Raw genomic sequence first — 16,418 nt, forward strand, 5'->3', positions numbered from 1 at the left:
TATCATCTTTCTGGCTATAGTGATCAACCATAAAATATGGCTCATGCAATCGGGGAGCTCTCATAGTCTTGTCAAGATTGAAAGTGATGGTTTTATCTCCCACTTCAAGGGTGAGTTCTCCATGCTTTACATCGATCACTGCTCCCGCGGTGTGCAAGAAAGGTCTTCCTAAAATAATAGGAATGTTGGAGTCTTCTTCCATGTCAACAATAACGAAATCTACCGGGATGAAGAATTTTCCAATTCTTACGAGAACATCTTCCCATACCCCTAAAGGTGTCTTTGTTGATCTATCCGTCATTTGAAGCGTGATGTTGGTGCATTTGAGTTCTCTCATTCCTAGCCTCTTGCTTATCGAATATGTCATGACACTCACACTTGCCCCAAGGTCACATAGAGCTTTGTTGATTGTAGTGTCACCAATAGTGCATGGAATGGAGAAACTTCCCCGATCCTTGAGTTTTGGAGGTGAACTTCCTTGAAGAATAGCACTACTTACTTTAATAAAAGCAATAGTCTCAAGCTTTCGGATTGATTTATTCTTTGTAAGGATATCTTTCATATACTTTGCATAGGTCGTGACGTGATTGATCAATTCCGTAAATGGAATTGAGACTTATAAATTCTTAACAATCTCCGTGAATTTTCCAAGTTGGTCATCAAACTTAGGCTTAGCTTGACGACTCGGGAATGGAAGTCTAATCACAATAGGCTCCTTTTCTTTGGCCTTCTCTTCATCCTTCTTTGAAATTTCTTGAATGGTGCGTTCTTCTTCTTTAGAGTTTTCAACAACTCTTTCCTTGTCACTAGCATTCACAACATCTTCATCAACGATTTTCTTCGGCCCTTCATACCTTGTACCACTCCTCAAATGGATGGCACTCACCGATTCTTTTCTTGGGGGATTACCTTGAGGTGGTAACTGCCCCTTTTGTCTTTGTGAACTTGAAAATGCTAATTGAGACATTTGGGTCTCCAACATCTTTGTGTGAGCTAGTATGTTGTTAATGGTGATGTCTTTTGCTTGGCTATCCTTTTGCATTTGAGTGAAAAACTCTTGTTGGTTCTTTTGCATTTGGAGGACCGCTTTTTGAACATCAAAACCTTGGTCATTTGATTGAGTGTATGGAGTTTGATTTTGGAAACCTTGGTTTTGGTTGTAAAAGGGTCTTTGATTTTGGTTTCTCATTGGAGGTGGGGTGTATGTTGGTTGAGGGTTTTGAACATTTTGGCTTTTGTATGAGAGATTTGGATGGAATTTGGTGTTTTTATTGTAATAGTTGGAATAAGGGGTACCACTCTTGTATGCTTGAAAAGCATTTACTTGCTCACTTGTTCCCCTACATTCACTTTGGTCATGTCCCAAAGTTCCACAATTCTCACATATTCCACTTGGAATTGATGAAGATGCCACCATGGCATTAACATGTTGCTTTGGTCATTTTGAGGCTTCTTCAAGTTTAGCCATAGCCTTCTCAAACTTCAAATTAGTGGTATCAATATGAGCACTAAGTTGAGCACCCAATTGAGTAATAGAGTCCACTTCATGCTTTCCTCCTCTAGTAGCCTTCCGAGGTCTACTATATTGTGAGTTATGGACCGCCATTTCCTCAATCTTGTTCCATGCTTGATTATCGTCAACTTCGGTGAACATACCATTTGATCCCATGTTGAGAATGTTTCAGGAGTCTTCATAAAGACCATTCCAAAATTGTTGTACCAAGAACCGCTCGCTAAGTCCATGATGAGGACATGAGCGACAAGTTCCTTTGAATCGCTCCCAAGCTTCATACAAAGATTCTTCGTCCCTTTGTTTAAAACCCGTGATTTGGGCTCTTAGCATGTTAGTCTTTTCCGGAGGGTAGAACTTTTTGTAGAAAGCAAGAGCCAATTTCTTCCAAGAGTCAAAACTAAGAATAGCCTTATCAAGGCTTTTTAACCATTGTTTCGCGGTACCAATCAAACAAAAAGGAAATAAGACCCATCGAATTTGGTCTTGAGTCACTCCGGTTTGTGAAATCGCATCACAATAGTCATAAAAAGTTTCTATATGAGAATGAGGGTCTTCACTAGGCATGCCCCCCAATTGACTTCTTTCGACTATTTGGATAAATGCGGATTTTCCAATAAAATTAACAGTCAAGTGTTGTGGTGTGGGAGTACCATTGGGTAGGTTCTCCTCGGTTGGTACGGAATGTGATGAAAATTTAGGCATTGTGGGTTGATTTTGTGGTGGGTTTTGTGTTGGGTTCTCCTCTCCTTCTCTTGCAAAAGGGTTGATGAACTCAATATTTTTTTTTGGTGAAAATGTAAGCTTTTCATTCCAACCAACAAACAATTACAAAGTTTTTCCAACAGAATTAATGGGCATCCCCATAATTCAAACAATAAACAGACTAGAATTTAATCATTACATCAAAGCTCTATTACATAACCAATTCATATCTCTGGGAATCAGAGGCTGCTTTTCTTTGCTCCTGATTCTACTCTTCATGCTGTGCTTCAAATGTTGAACAATGAACTCTGGTGTCTTCACAATTCCCTGAACTATGGCTTCATTTCGTACCTGCCAGATCAGATACATCAATCCTGCAACACTGGCAACAACCAACCTCCATTGCAAAATTGATCTCCTTCTCATCCTCATACACCATTGCCAAGGTTTAGTTGATGGAATATCCAACCTCAGCCAGGTCTGCAGTATAGAAAGAGCACTGGCACTGTAAGGGCACTGCCAGTACAGATGATCCATGGTTTCAGTGCCTAGTCCACATATACAACAGCTCACATCATTGCAAATCCCTAACCTGCTGAGTCTGCTCCTGGTCTGTAATCTATCATGTATAGTTAGCCACATATGGAAGGAATGTTTAGGCACAATGAGCCTATGCCATAACAGCTTACTCCAGGGAACCTTAGGATTAGCTCCTACTAGCCATATATATCCAGCAGCAGGGGTGTAGGCACCATCACTACCCAACCATTTGTTATCAGTGTAAGCATTAAGAAAGAGATCCTTGATTTTGCAGATTCTTCTCCATGCCCAACTAGAATTAATTGAACGCTGATAAGAACAATCTCACCAATACCTCTCAAAGTATTTCTAGCAAGTCATCTATTGGTTGTCAAATTTCTTTCAATTTCGTGATCAATGGGTAACAAGTTACCTTGTGATCTTCTAGACATGCAAAATATCTAACAACTTGAAAACGATTAGAAAAAACCTTGAGGATATTTACTTTCCCAAGGCAAAGAAAGACACAAATAAGAACAATCAAAGAAAATCAAATCAAGTTAACACCATCCCCGGCAACGGCGCCATTTTTGGTCAGACTATCGTTTTCGGTTACTTGTCGTTAGGAGTACCTAGACCAAAACAATATTTATAACTTCACAAACTACTCTACTATTAGTAAAGAGGTAAGCAAAGGTCGGATCCCAAGGGACGGGTATTAATGTAGGATTTTTGATTGCAAGTAGTGGTGTCTAAGAGTGTCACAATTTGGGTTGAGATAAGAAGATCACTAAACTAAATAACAATGTAAATAAACAAGCAAGATGATTAAAATGAGATGTAAACAATTGATTAAAAGTATTAGGGTGTCATGGGTTCATAGGGGATTCATGGGAATTGATCATACAAACATATTCTCAAATTATAAGCAAGCAATTATTGTTGTGATAGGATCGAGTTGGTTTATCTCTTACAATCCTAGGAAGGTTTGGGTCCCAGAGCCGAATCGATTAGATTGTACAACACCTACAAGTCGACTTAATCCTCCCTGCCCAACTATATACATGGTCTAATGAGACTCGAGTTGGTTTATGTCTTACAAGTCTCATTGAAAAGGTAAGTGATGGGTAAAAAATGCAAGGATTCATATGCTCGCATTTCATCAAACATAACATGTGCATAAGTTGAGATCACAACAAGCAAGCAAATAAATTATGCGAACATATTAGATTAAGCATGAATCATCCCCCATGTTGGTTTCCCCTAATTCCCCATTAACCCTAGCTAAGGAAACTACTCACTCATTATCAAGTTTAACATGCTAACAAGTTTGTCAAACATATTAACAAAGCAAAACATGATGAATGAATGGAAAATGATTAACAATAATTAAAACAAGGGTTAATAGAATTATACCTAATAATGATTCCAAAATAATAAGCAAAGAATAATAGAAGTACTTGATAATTGATGGAAGGTTGTCAATCTCCCAATAATACCCAAATAATCTTCAATTACCCAAAATAAATGATGAACAATCGAGAAATTAAGGAAATGAGATTTGTATTAATGCTTAATTAAAAGTTGATTACAAGATTAAAATGAGATTAGGAAGAACATAAATAATATTAAGGATTGATTGTAATCTAATTTGTACAATGGGGTATTTATAGTGAGGATTAGGTACATAAATTAGGGTTACTAAGGGCTTAAATGATGATTAAGACCCTTTAGAAAAGTTGAGGAAATGATCCTCTCAAAGGAAGATGCTAGTCTCCTTTTTGCTAGTCTTTCAAAAATATGCGCATCCCGAGTGGAATAAGGAAGAGACGTGCTGTACTGGGCAAGAATCCGAGCGGCCAAGGGGTCGGGACGAGCGGATTGCAGTGGTGCAAGACGAGCGGATTGTGTGGTGGGACGCTCGGATTGTGTGGGTCTGCGACGAGCGGACAGGGTGGTGGGACGCTCGGATTATGGAGGTGGGACGAGCGTCCCGAGGTTGCGACGGGCGGATTGTAGTCCAGCAAGCTTCTTCCTCTTTTCTTCTTTTCTTCTTCCAACAATCCTTAAGGATCTTGTCGGAGGTGCAAGGATATTCTTCATCATTGCCCATCTACTACATTATTTACATAGGCCTTCTAGTCTTGTCTTCACTTTGATGCTTGGTCATTAGATTCGATCAATTTAGCTCCATTTTACCATGAAAATGCAAGGTTTGCACTCTTCTCCTACCAAGGAAACAAAACCTCAAAGAATATGCAAAACAAAGGACAAAAGATAGTAAATGACCCAATTATGCACTAAAAAGCATAGGAACGAGGCTAATTCGGGGACTAAATAGGCTCAAATATTGGTCACATCAATATGAAATGAACTTTTATATTTGGAGGTGATTATGAGAGAGTAGTGATACGGAAGATGGTAGTGTCGTGGTATTGTCACTAGTGGCTAAGGATGATGGTGGTTAAGGATGATGTTAAATAGGGAAGTTAGCTATTCTAAAGAGGTTGATTTTGTAGAGGCCGGATTGGTATGTATTGGTGCGAGGGCGTATAAGATGTGGATATAGGAGGTGTTTGCTAGTAGTTGAGTATTAATGATATGGTTACATCGGTCAGGAGTTGGTAATTAAGTGGATGGGATAAGGTGTTATGAAGGGCTTATGAATTTAACCTGCTTTTAGCGATATACCTTACCAAATGGTAACTTACGTGATCAAGATTGGCTAGTTAGATTTGATTATGGGTCTATGATGTGTGTAAATAATTGTGTGAGGTTCTGACCTCATGAGTAGTAGTATGGTATGATGTTCATAAAGTTGTTATTTGGTTATTCCATATAACATGTTGCGTGGTTGGATGAGTCTAGAGATGATCGTTGTGTTAGGACACTGTATATTAGTAATGTGGTTTTTGTGTTCCGGGTTGCGATCCGGATACTTTCGCGCTGCGGTGCAACTGTTGGTGGCGGTGTTGCAATGCCGTCATCGGTTCTGGTGGAGTAGGCGGAGTATTGGTGAGACGAACTTCCACTACTACATTTAGATTCTATAGCAACACTTTGCTATTGTTGCATAATGTCATATAAATGTTGCAATAGAGTTTATGCAACACTTAATCAAGTGCTACATCAGGTCTTGTTGCATTAGGTCATTGCAACGCTTAATGCAACACTTTTTAATCTGAAGCAACACTTTTGAAAAGTGTTGCATTGGTCATGTTTATGCAACGCTTTTTCAATTGCAAAGGCAACATTTTTTATCTTCTAATGTAACATTTCTTATGTAAAAAAAAAAAGCAACACTTCCTGAACTAATGCAATACTTTTCATATTGATAAGCAACACTTATATCAAATTAATGCAACATTTTTATTTTGGAAACGCAACACTCGTTACGTCCCAAAACAACACTTATAATAAACAAATGCAACACTAATTTATTCAAAAACAACACTTAATAAAGTGCAACGACATAAGGACTTGTAAGGCACGCAACAATTGTAATTCTCTCTAATTGTGCATTCAATTGATTCAGTCTCAAAAATTTATGTCAATTACATTTCAAAAAAGGATTAAAAGTAGAACTTCGATCGCAAATGTTCAATTATTTAACTAAAACAAATGTTTAAATAGAACAAATAATAATTCTTAACGACTATTTGAAAGCTACTAATTATAAGTCTTCATTCTTGTATTGTGAGCATATATATGTTGCCAACCGGACAAAAAATCAACCCGTCATCATTGTTAATACCTCAAATGCAACCTGTAACATAAAAAATAGAACATTATTAGATTTGAGGATTCAAAGGCTCAATAGGCATAGATGATACGTCACACTTAATTATCACGAAATAATAAATAATGCATTAAAGAACAACTAATTAACAAGGACGTGCAGAAAATAGAGTACGTGATTGTACACAAGGTGTAGCCTATGTGAAACGTTTGAGTTTGATCTGCAAAGGTAGGCCTGTCCAGCCATAATAATCACCCCAAAGACTCAGAGACCCTCTGTTCTCGATAGCCATAGCCAGGCCATTTTTCTACCTTCACAGGATAAGCATACTAACTCGCTTACTCTAATAATTCTCGCATCATAAGTTCCAATCATAGCGACCCTATTGACTACTCTATCTACCTACAGAATTTACTCTAACTACATACTCTGCCTCATGCTACTAATAAGGTTTATCAATGGTCTGAATGGTTCAGAGGTACACAAGCATGCACCAGCATAGGTGACCTGGTACAACAGTGCCTGGAATGGGTGGGTTAGTTGTGCCAAAAATCAGTTTATGGGATGACAATATGCACTAGAAGCTCTGAATACGAATGACAAATGACAAACTGATCAAGTATGACATGGATATTGAGGATAGATGCTACTTTTGTGGGCAAGCTGAGGAATGTATATCTCACATCTACTTTGAGTGTGCTTATAACAAGAGAGTTGTTCAGTGCGTGCCTGAACCACAAAACAGCATAACAATACCCTTTTGTCTCGCATTTTAGTTTGAAAACCATTGCTATAAGCCTATAAGTACTTAACAAAGTTATACGGAGTACTCGTAGGAAAGAAGTAGGCTAAAGTAGTACTACCTTTTTAGGAAAATCAAGAGGAGAGGGTATACATGGACTGGCAAGTAGTGTAACTCTCTAAGCATAACGTCAAGAGACAAAAGAGAGGTTGTCTAATAGAGTGTAGCAACACCTGCATAGAACTAGAAAAATGAGAAGGAAGAGAGTAAAAACAATAGATGCAACTTGTACAAAATTATTTTACACGAGACGGAAACAATAGATGCAACATTTACATCATTATGTTATAGTAAAGTCGGGGGAATTGAAGCAACTAGTCATGAATAGTCATTTAGTCATCTGAATTGCTCTTCATTCCTAGAACAAACATCACTCGGACCAGGGCAAAATCAAGTAATTCTCCACTAAAACAAATACATTAACCAAAACAGAGTTGATTGGTAAAGTTTTAAGCGACTAATAAGCGATGTTAATCCGGCACTTCAACACTTCATTTTAGACCAAAAACTCGAATATTTTGCTGAAAACAAAGGTATCCGACACTTGAAGCCGAGTCAGAGTAACATAGCTAATAAGTGCAATACCTCATGGTTGTAAGTTGTAACAAACCCTAATAGTTAGGGGAAATAGCATGAGGAAGATCTAGCGACATTAAACTTTGTTTGGATACACATGAAAAGGGAAATAGCATGAGTAAGATGGAGGGATAGGAAAGTGGATGATAGGAAATAGGAAGGGAGAACAATCCTATATACCTCAGCACTAGTAAGAAGCTCCCACAATGTATACAAAGCTTAGATGAAACTACGGGTCGACTCAACTTACAAACAGAATCAAAAGGAACAAGTTACTTCACCTTTATGTAGCATTGAACTCATTTTATAGCTAGACCTCTAACTGTAACAGCCTGAATTATATCAAAAACAAAAAGCGATTAAAAGTCATAAGAACGTATCATTATTGCTAAAAAAAAGAACTCCAATAAAAATAAATTGGAATGTAGAATGTCTTAGCTTACGGAAAGTAGAACAAAAGACTTGCTTGCTTGCCAAAGATGCATATAATCCAAGGAATCCAAGTCATCAAATTATGAAATGGTCAAAGCACATTATTAATAGTCAATCTTATGATACAAACAACAACAGGGGATTGCTAAATAGATTGTACATCAAATGTTTATAAGCCAAAAATGTCATTAAGAATTGTCATCCGTAAGGCTTTAATCCATGTGACTCTCGACTAAAATCAAATACATTAACCAAAAGTCCAAAACAAAGCTAATTGACAAAGTTTTGAGCGACTAATAAGTGCAATACCTGATTATTGTAACAAACACTAGCCAGGGTAGTGGAGTATCAACAATTCAACATCCTTTTTATCCCTTGTGCCCCTGATTTCACAAATCAAAATAAAGAGAAATTATTTATTAAAGATATAAAAGTAAAAACATATTGATTAAATCACAAAAACTATAATTTGTGGTCCGTATCAAATTACCCTATAAAACTATGTACCAATTCATCGATTAGTAAAGAAAACAAAACAATAAAAATCGGAGATATCAATTATCAACAACCAAATAATGATATAATTGATGAGAAAAAGGAGGAAAAATGAAAATAAAATCAATTTAACAAATTAGGGTTTGAGTAATTGGGAATTTTAGTTAAAGAAATCAAAGAATAAGCCCATTTACAGTTAAAATTACAGAAATAGACTAACAATTTAATGGTAATAAGTCGAATAGAGATTGTATAACTCACCAATCTGAATTTGTTAATAAAAAATTGAGATTTGAGATTTGAGGGAAAACCTTTGTAATTGATTAAACTGCGGCTGAGCGCTTCTGGCCTAAGCAAGAGTAGACTAGTGGTAGCGGAGAGGGCTGCTAACAAAGAAAAGAACGACCAACGAGTTTATGATGACGACTGTGTGTCGTGTTTAGGAGACGGAAGTTTTGAGAGGAATGAGAGGGATTCATTTTTCAGAGCGAAGTCGTCGAGTGAAGGTAGATGAAGTTATGAGCAAGGGAGCTGTGGTTTGGGTTTTAAAACTATATTTTAATACCAAAAACCATTTTTCAGTAAAATGGTTTCTTTGATATTGATAAGTAACCATCTATTGTTGAAAAATGGTTTCTTTTACCTAAGAAACCATATAACACAATTCTTGGTTATTTATTAATGATGCTTTTTCTCCATATTGTAGTAGTGAGATGGTAATCTTATTTTTAGTTGGGGTTAAATGTTAGGGTTTAGGGAGATGAACAATCTACTAGGCGTGCGTTGGTTTGTGTACATTAACCAAATTCTCTTTGTTACAGCGTTTATGTTAAACAGATGAGAATGCTTAATTGCTTTCACATCGATTTTAACAAAACCGATGTTAGAACTGTTGATACTAATATTCTATTACATTGCTTTTTAAAAGTAACCGACATAAATAAAAAAAATGCAATCAATTAACATCGGTTTTTGAAAGAATCGATGTTATTTACCAACATTTACATCGTTTCAACTAAAAGCGATGTTATTGTGGCGATGTCAATAGGACTAATTGTACTAGTGATGTTGCTATTGTTGCTTAAAGTGTTGCGACAAAATGCAACATTTGTGTCAAAACGTTGCATTTATAACAATACAATGCAACACTTCTCTTAAAGTGATGCCCTATATCAATAAAAGCAACATTTTTAAATAAAGTGTTGAATGATTAACTAAAATGCAACATAAAAAACAAAGTGTTGCAGATGAAATGTTGCATTACATCAATTTTTGTAGTATATGCCAGCATAGTATGGGCATATAGATTGTTATTCTATTTACTGTTGTTTCCTGTGATTTTCGGCTTGTGGGTGAGAGTAGAGTATAATATGGAAGAGAGTTGCGCATGAGGCTGTTGTTGTCATAGAACAGTGATATTTTGTTGATGGGACATATTTGTGGGATGTTGTGGGAATACTTTCGATTTTGTTTTAGATGAGGCATTGTTGACATAGTTGTGGCAAGTAATTGGGGGAGCATGTGTATACTGAGCTAGAAGCTACAGGTGGTTCATAATCTTTATCAGGGCAGTAAGTATGGAATGTTGGGAATTAGTATCATGTTAAGTTATGGACGAGTTTTACGGCAGAAAAAGGGAATTTTGAGGACCCTGTGAGTGTGTAACAATTTATGGATCGTGGGTGACGTTGTAACACCCCCATACACCAAGTACCTTACCAGGACCACCTAATACACGGGAATGCTACCATCTCGGTTACCCGAGACAATGTATATCAAATAGACCATTAAGAAACATACTTAAATACGTAAAAGAGTTTAAGTGATTACAATATCAAAATCCCAAATTGTGAAACAAATACAAAAGTTACCAAAAACCAAACAACTGAAAAGCAATCTAAGTTTATGACACAGCGGAAGACTCTAATGACAGGTGATGACTCCATCCCAGCTATCCCTCGCGCAAGCCATCTCATACCTGCTCAATAACTGCTCACCATCCCCGGATGGATCACCACAGTTTTCAAAACATTTAAAACGGGGTCAGTTACAGATTACATGAAGCAAGATACATATTATAAAAACAACACACAACTCCTAACTCCATGATATCTCCACACACCTGACTACACGCTAAAGTGTGTAGTCCTGCCAGAACACCCATCGCAACAAGTATTCCACGCCGCCAGTGGGGGACCACAACCGTACCCACCAAATCCCCGCTCATCTAATCCAAGCGATAACCCATGTTCCGTAATGTGCATATCCCCTCCTGTGGCGGGTTCCACAGAGGGCGAATCAAGGGAGTGAAGCCACTCCCGCAAGTGACTCCACTCAACCGAGGACACGCCTTGTGAACCACACACAAACACAACATAACCAATTATACAACAACACCACCAATACAATCCAATATGTTAAAGATCAACAATAAACACAACCAACACCAACACCTTGACTTGTTTTATTATTTCCTGTACCATCTGTGGTCCTAAAACCACTGCCTCAGCTCTGTCAACCCAGCAAATCAGACTCCTACACCTCCTCCCATACAAAGCCTCAAACGGTGCCATCCCAATACTCGTGTGATAGTTGTTGTTATAAGAAAACTCAATCAGATCCAGCCTATCCTCCCAGCTACCACCAAACTCCATCACACAAGCTCTCAACCTATCCTCCAAGGTCTTGATAGTCCTCTTTGTCTGCCCATCTGTTGCAGGATGAAAAGCAGTACTCATCATCAAGGTAGTTCCCATCATCCCCTGTAACTCTTTCCAAAATCGAGAAATAAACCTCGCATCCCGATCTGACACAATGTCCTTAGGAACTCCATGTAACCTCGCCACATGTTTCCTTTACCCATTAGCCAACTGAACCTTACTCCAAGTATCTTTCATCAGAATAAAGTGAGCTGACTTAGTCAAACGGTCAAGTATCACCCATGTCATGTTGTTACCTTGTTGGCTCCTCGGTAAACCCACTATAAACTCAATAGAGATAGATTCCCATTTTCACTCAGGTACCTCAAGAGACTGAATCTTACCTTGTGGTCGTCGTTGCTCTCTCTTAACTCTCTGACATGTCAAACATCAAGCCACAAAATCTGTTGTTTCCCTCTTCCTCCCAGGCCACCAGAAAGTCTTCTTCAAATCTTTATACAACTTGTCACCACCTGGATGTACTGTACGGTGTGCAATGGGCCTTTGTCATAATTATCTTTTTCAACTCTTCATCATTAGGAACACACCATCTCCCATCAAAGCGAACACTCCCATCTGTATGAATAGAGAACCGAGACACTGTCCCTTTCTCTACTCCAGCTCTCCACTTCTCAATCATAGGATCAAGAGCCTGCTTCCTGCGAATATCATCATAATGGTCTGGCTCCACTATCAAGTCTCCTCTAGCATCCCCTTTTTGTATCATATGTATCCCCATCTTCCCCACCTCATCTCTCAACCTCGTCAAGGACATAGCTGTGCATAGAGAATGCACACTCTTTCTACTCAACGCATCAGCAACCACGTTTGCTTTCCCTTCATGGTATTTGATATCCATGTCATAGTCCCCTATCAGCTCCATCCATCTCCTATGCCTCATGTTCAGCTCCTTTGGAGTAAAGATATACTTGAGACTCTTATGATCTGAAAACAGTTTAAAGGTCGCTTCATAAAGATAGTGTTGGAATATGTGTCCTCCGACAATAATGCGATCACAACTGTTGATCATAATGATCACATGTTTAAGTCTCATTTTAAAGAATACAATTGGGAAGTAATTTTACTGTCAACTAGTCCACACATATCGGTAATGATTGGCTGACTAGAGTTTGACATTACTGTCGTGCGACGGTGGTGATCAGTTGATCCCCTAGGTCATACCTAAAGGATAATACTCTTAATTGATCATTTAATTAATCGTATAACGTTACGAGTTAATTAAATTACTTGAAAATTGACGGACGATTTTGGAAGTAAAATTTACGTATCTCATTATAATCTGATTAAATAAGATACGGTCTAAGTGATCGAATTGTTTTATTACTTAGATGAAATTAGTGTTTACAGAAACAAATTAAAACAGAATGAATTGATTATTATTAATACAGAATGTTGTATTTTATAACTCGGGAATTTATTTCGGTACAAATAATTATATATTACTAGGTTATGTTTATAAGTGACATATTTTGTTAATATGTTGATTTTTAATTGTTAAAAATACATTTTATGCACCTAATGTCATGGAACATGTAACATGTGACATATTGACAAAATAATGTGTAAAATGGACTTTCCATGTTACACTATATGTACCGAAATATAAGGGTGGAGTAGTGTATTTAAGTGTGTTTTATATTTTATTTAAAAGCATAATTATCACACTAATATCTACTCTTACATGCCTACTTTTATGGGTAAGACAAAAATGACATGCATTGGCCTAATGCCCTCACCCTACCCGGTTTGGTCATAAGAGAAGCCAAGGGTTTTCTCTTATTTTTCCCAACATACACTACATGAAAATCTAGTGTATTCATTCATTCCAATATCATAAAAATATTTTTAGAGAGATAAAAATATTTTTTCCTTCTTCATCCTCCTCTTGACCGAAATCCAAAGAGGACAAAAATATTTTTGGGTCATTTTATTTAAATTACACTAGTAGAAAAAACCCCTATTGCGTCAATTGATTTACGTCGGTTCTACAAAACACGACGCAAAAAGTACTTAATTTTGGCGGGAATATATTTTGGCCCTATAGCCAAGCTTTTTGCGTCGGTTCTTAGACAAAACTGACGTATTTAATACGTCAGTTATAGTAAAAACTGACGTATTTGATCAAATACATCAGTTATGTTATATAACCGACTTATTTGAAATTATGTTTTTGCATCAGTTTTTTGTGAAACCGATACAAATTATAATAATTAAAGGGAAAAAAATCAACAAATATACTCACGCTTCAGCTTCTCAAAAGAAAACCCTTCATTTCCCAATTACTCAACCCATATTCTTCCCTCACATCACCAAACACCCTGGTGGCTACTCGATCATCGCACCACCACCACTGGCCACCATCGTGTCCTACGTTATCGGCCCGAGCAGAGTTTTTCTATCTTCAATCTATTGACATTCTTCTGCCAAACCCTATCTACTGCCGTGCTTCTACCGTCGCTGGCGTCGTTCTGCCAATCGCTGCTCTTCAACACCAACATCGCTGCCCTACGGTCTCATGCTTAATTTGATTGTTTTTGCTTAATTTGATACCACCAATAACTATTCTAGGTATTTGTATTCAATCTTAATTCTTCAATCTTTGATCGTTTTTGCGTAATTTGATTTTTGTGGCAGATCTAGCTGTAATTCGAATGTTTGCAATTCGGTTTGAGAATGTTTAGTATCAACCCACCCCTTATTCCACCTTTGATTCAAAATTTAGGGTTAGGTTAATTAGGGATATTGAACAACGTTGGTTGTTCTTTAGAGCCAACTTGAATATTGCTCTATGTTAGGATCGATTTGTGTTCACAGTTTATGGCCAATGTGAAAAGCGTTTTACGTTAGTTCCCTGGGAAACCGTTGTTTGTTTATATTTGTACTCAGTTTTTTTTTTTCTTTGAACTAACATAATACAATTTGATTAGATTTTTGGTTCTGTTCTTGGTGTTTCTGCTGCGTTTGTCATTGGTAAGGAAGGGCCTATTGTACATACTGGTGCTTGCGTAGTCAATTTACTTGGACAGGCTGGTTCTCGAAAGTAGGGTGTTCTGCTTTCTTAGTAGTATTACTGTCTTCATACAGTAATAAAATAAGCAAATTGTAAGTGGTCAAATAGGATTATTGAAAAAAAAGGGTTATCTTTTAAGTATAAAGGGACATTTCAGGTTCCTTATTTCCTTGAAGTTACTCCATACCAAAAGTGGTCATTCTTGCTGGAACGTCGGGCCATGGGGTTATCTAGAAGAAAATGGATAAATGTCACGAAGGGTTTCAACCGTGTCCAGGTAATTGTTCTCGTCGATCATTATAACGTTTGGTATAGTTTTAAGAAGCCTTATTCGGTATTGCTGGACTGGAAAATGTGGTCTGTTTGGTGAGGGTGGGCTGATTATGTATGACATAAGGGCAGCAGAAGTAACGACATATGGCATTTACGATATACTGGCAGTCATTTTTCTTGGAGTTATTGGTGCTGTTTTAGGGAGCTTTTATAACTATTGTATAGACAAGGTCCTCCGTACTTACAGTATTATTAATGAGTATGACATCTTAACCCTTTTATTTCCCGAGCATTTACAATTCAAGTCAGTTAGTCCCATTATTTGATCTCTTAGCTGCTGGATTTAGTATCGTGTATTTTTGCGCAACTCCTTCTTTGCTGTCGCCCAACTATTGTCTTCATCAACTCTGAGTAAGTTTCCCCTGATTTTATGCTATTCATTTTTCAGATTTTATGCTACTTTGAAACAAGTCATCTATTATTTGGTTGATTTTGTTTTGGATTAGTTGGTATTTGTTTGCCCAACAGACCATATTCAATTAGTTTGTTTCAAGTTAATACTCCCTCCTTTTTTTTATATAGGACGTTTTGCATTTACGAGGTAAGCCTTTGACTTTAATATTTACAAAAATATATTTGTTCAAAAAATATAAAAATGGTACCATTAAATTCCTTATGAAAAGCTCTTCCATATGAGTATATATATCATAATATTTAGTCTTATATTTTTAGAGATATTGAAGAGAGAAGGGAGTGTCTCAAAATGTGAGAAAGTCATATATAAAAAAATAGAGGGAGTATTGTTTAGTATTTGTTGGTCCAACTCTCTACTCGCATACTTACTTTATTAATTATAGTCTTTAGAGTTTAATTGAGGAACTTGATTAATTAGGGTTTCGATGTTAACATCTATTAGCATTTATGTTTGTGGAAAAATATTTTGATGTCTCATGAATTGTTTAGTATTTGTTGAATTTGGATTATTGCAATTTAGATACTTTGCTTGATGTTCATAGTGTTTCTCTTCCGGCATACACGTCTCTCATGAATTGTTTAGTATTTGTTGAATTTGAATTGCTGATAAATCAATGGTACTTGCGGCTTTGAACCAAGTCGAATTGCCTCTTAAGGTATCTACTCCATCTTAGCTTGGTGGTCACACACATCAAATCTCTCCTGTTTTTTTACAAAGGCATTTCTACTTTTCTTTTTCGTGCACATATTTCGTAAAGACCGTAAAGTTCTTTTTGATACATTGTATTTGCTGTGCAGTTTTGGAACCATTGGCGCTACCTTGGTCGAGGATGACATCACGTCCACACATTCATTTTTCAACCATGCCAATCAACGATATGAATTTGGCTAGTAGATGTTGAGTAAACATTTAGTATAGATTAGCTTAGTAACTAAGACGCTTGTGAGATTTGGTATACATTGGATTATATTTGTAACGTTTTTGGGTTGAATGAAATATAATGTTGCTTTACACGTGATGTATTGGTGGTTGGTTGGATTTTTTGTTGTAGGCGTTCAAGTTTTTGTATTCGAATTGTCAGTTTTACGGGGTGGTGTTGCCAAAAATTCGGTAGCAAATTTTTATTTACAGAAAAAACATCAATTGCATCCTGATAACAAAT

At 37.0% G+C, this 16,418-nt stretch overlaps 1 long non-coding RNA gene and 1 other non-coding gene across 2 annotated transcripts; both read left to right on the forward strand.

Annotated features, from left to right (window-relative positions):
* The first annotated feature begins 1,736 nt into the window (after window positions 1–1,736).
* Window positions 1,737–1,843, forward strand: LOC141644556 (small nucleolar RNA R71). Its single transcript, XR_012544169.1, has one exon. It is a non-coding gene; the product is annotated as a small nucleolar RNA R71 (small nucleolar RNA).
* Window positions 1,844–13,708: 11,865 nt separating this feature from the next.
* Window positions 13,709–16,266, forward strand: LOC141642898 (uncharacterized). Its single transcript, XR_012543524.1, has 2 exons — window positions 13,709–14,066; window positions 14,666–16,266. It is a non-coding gene; the product is annotated as an uncharacterized LOC141642898 (long non-coding RNA).
* Window positions 16,267–16,418: the final 152 nt, after the last annotated feature.

The sequence above is a fragment of the Silene latifolia genome, chromosome 2 (genome assembly GCF_048544455.1).
Source record: "Silene latifolia isolate original U9 population chromosome 2, ASM4854445v1, whole genome shotgun sequence".
In the NCBI taxonomy this organism is placed as follows: domain Eukaryota; kingdom Viridiplantae; phylum Streptophyta; class Magnoliopsida; order Caryophyllales; family Caryophyllaceae; genus Silene; species Silene latifolia.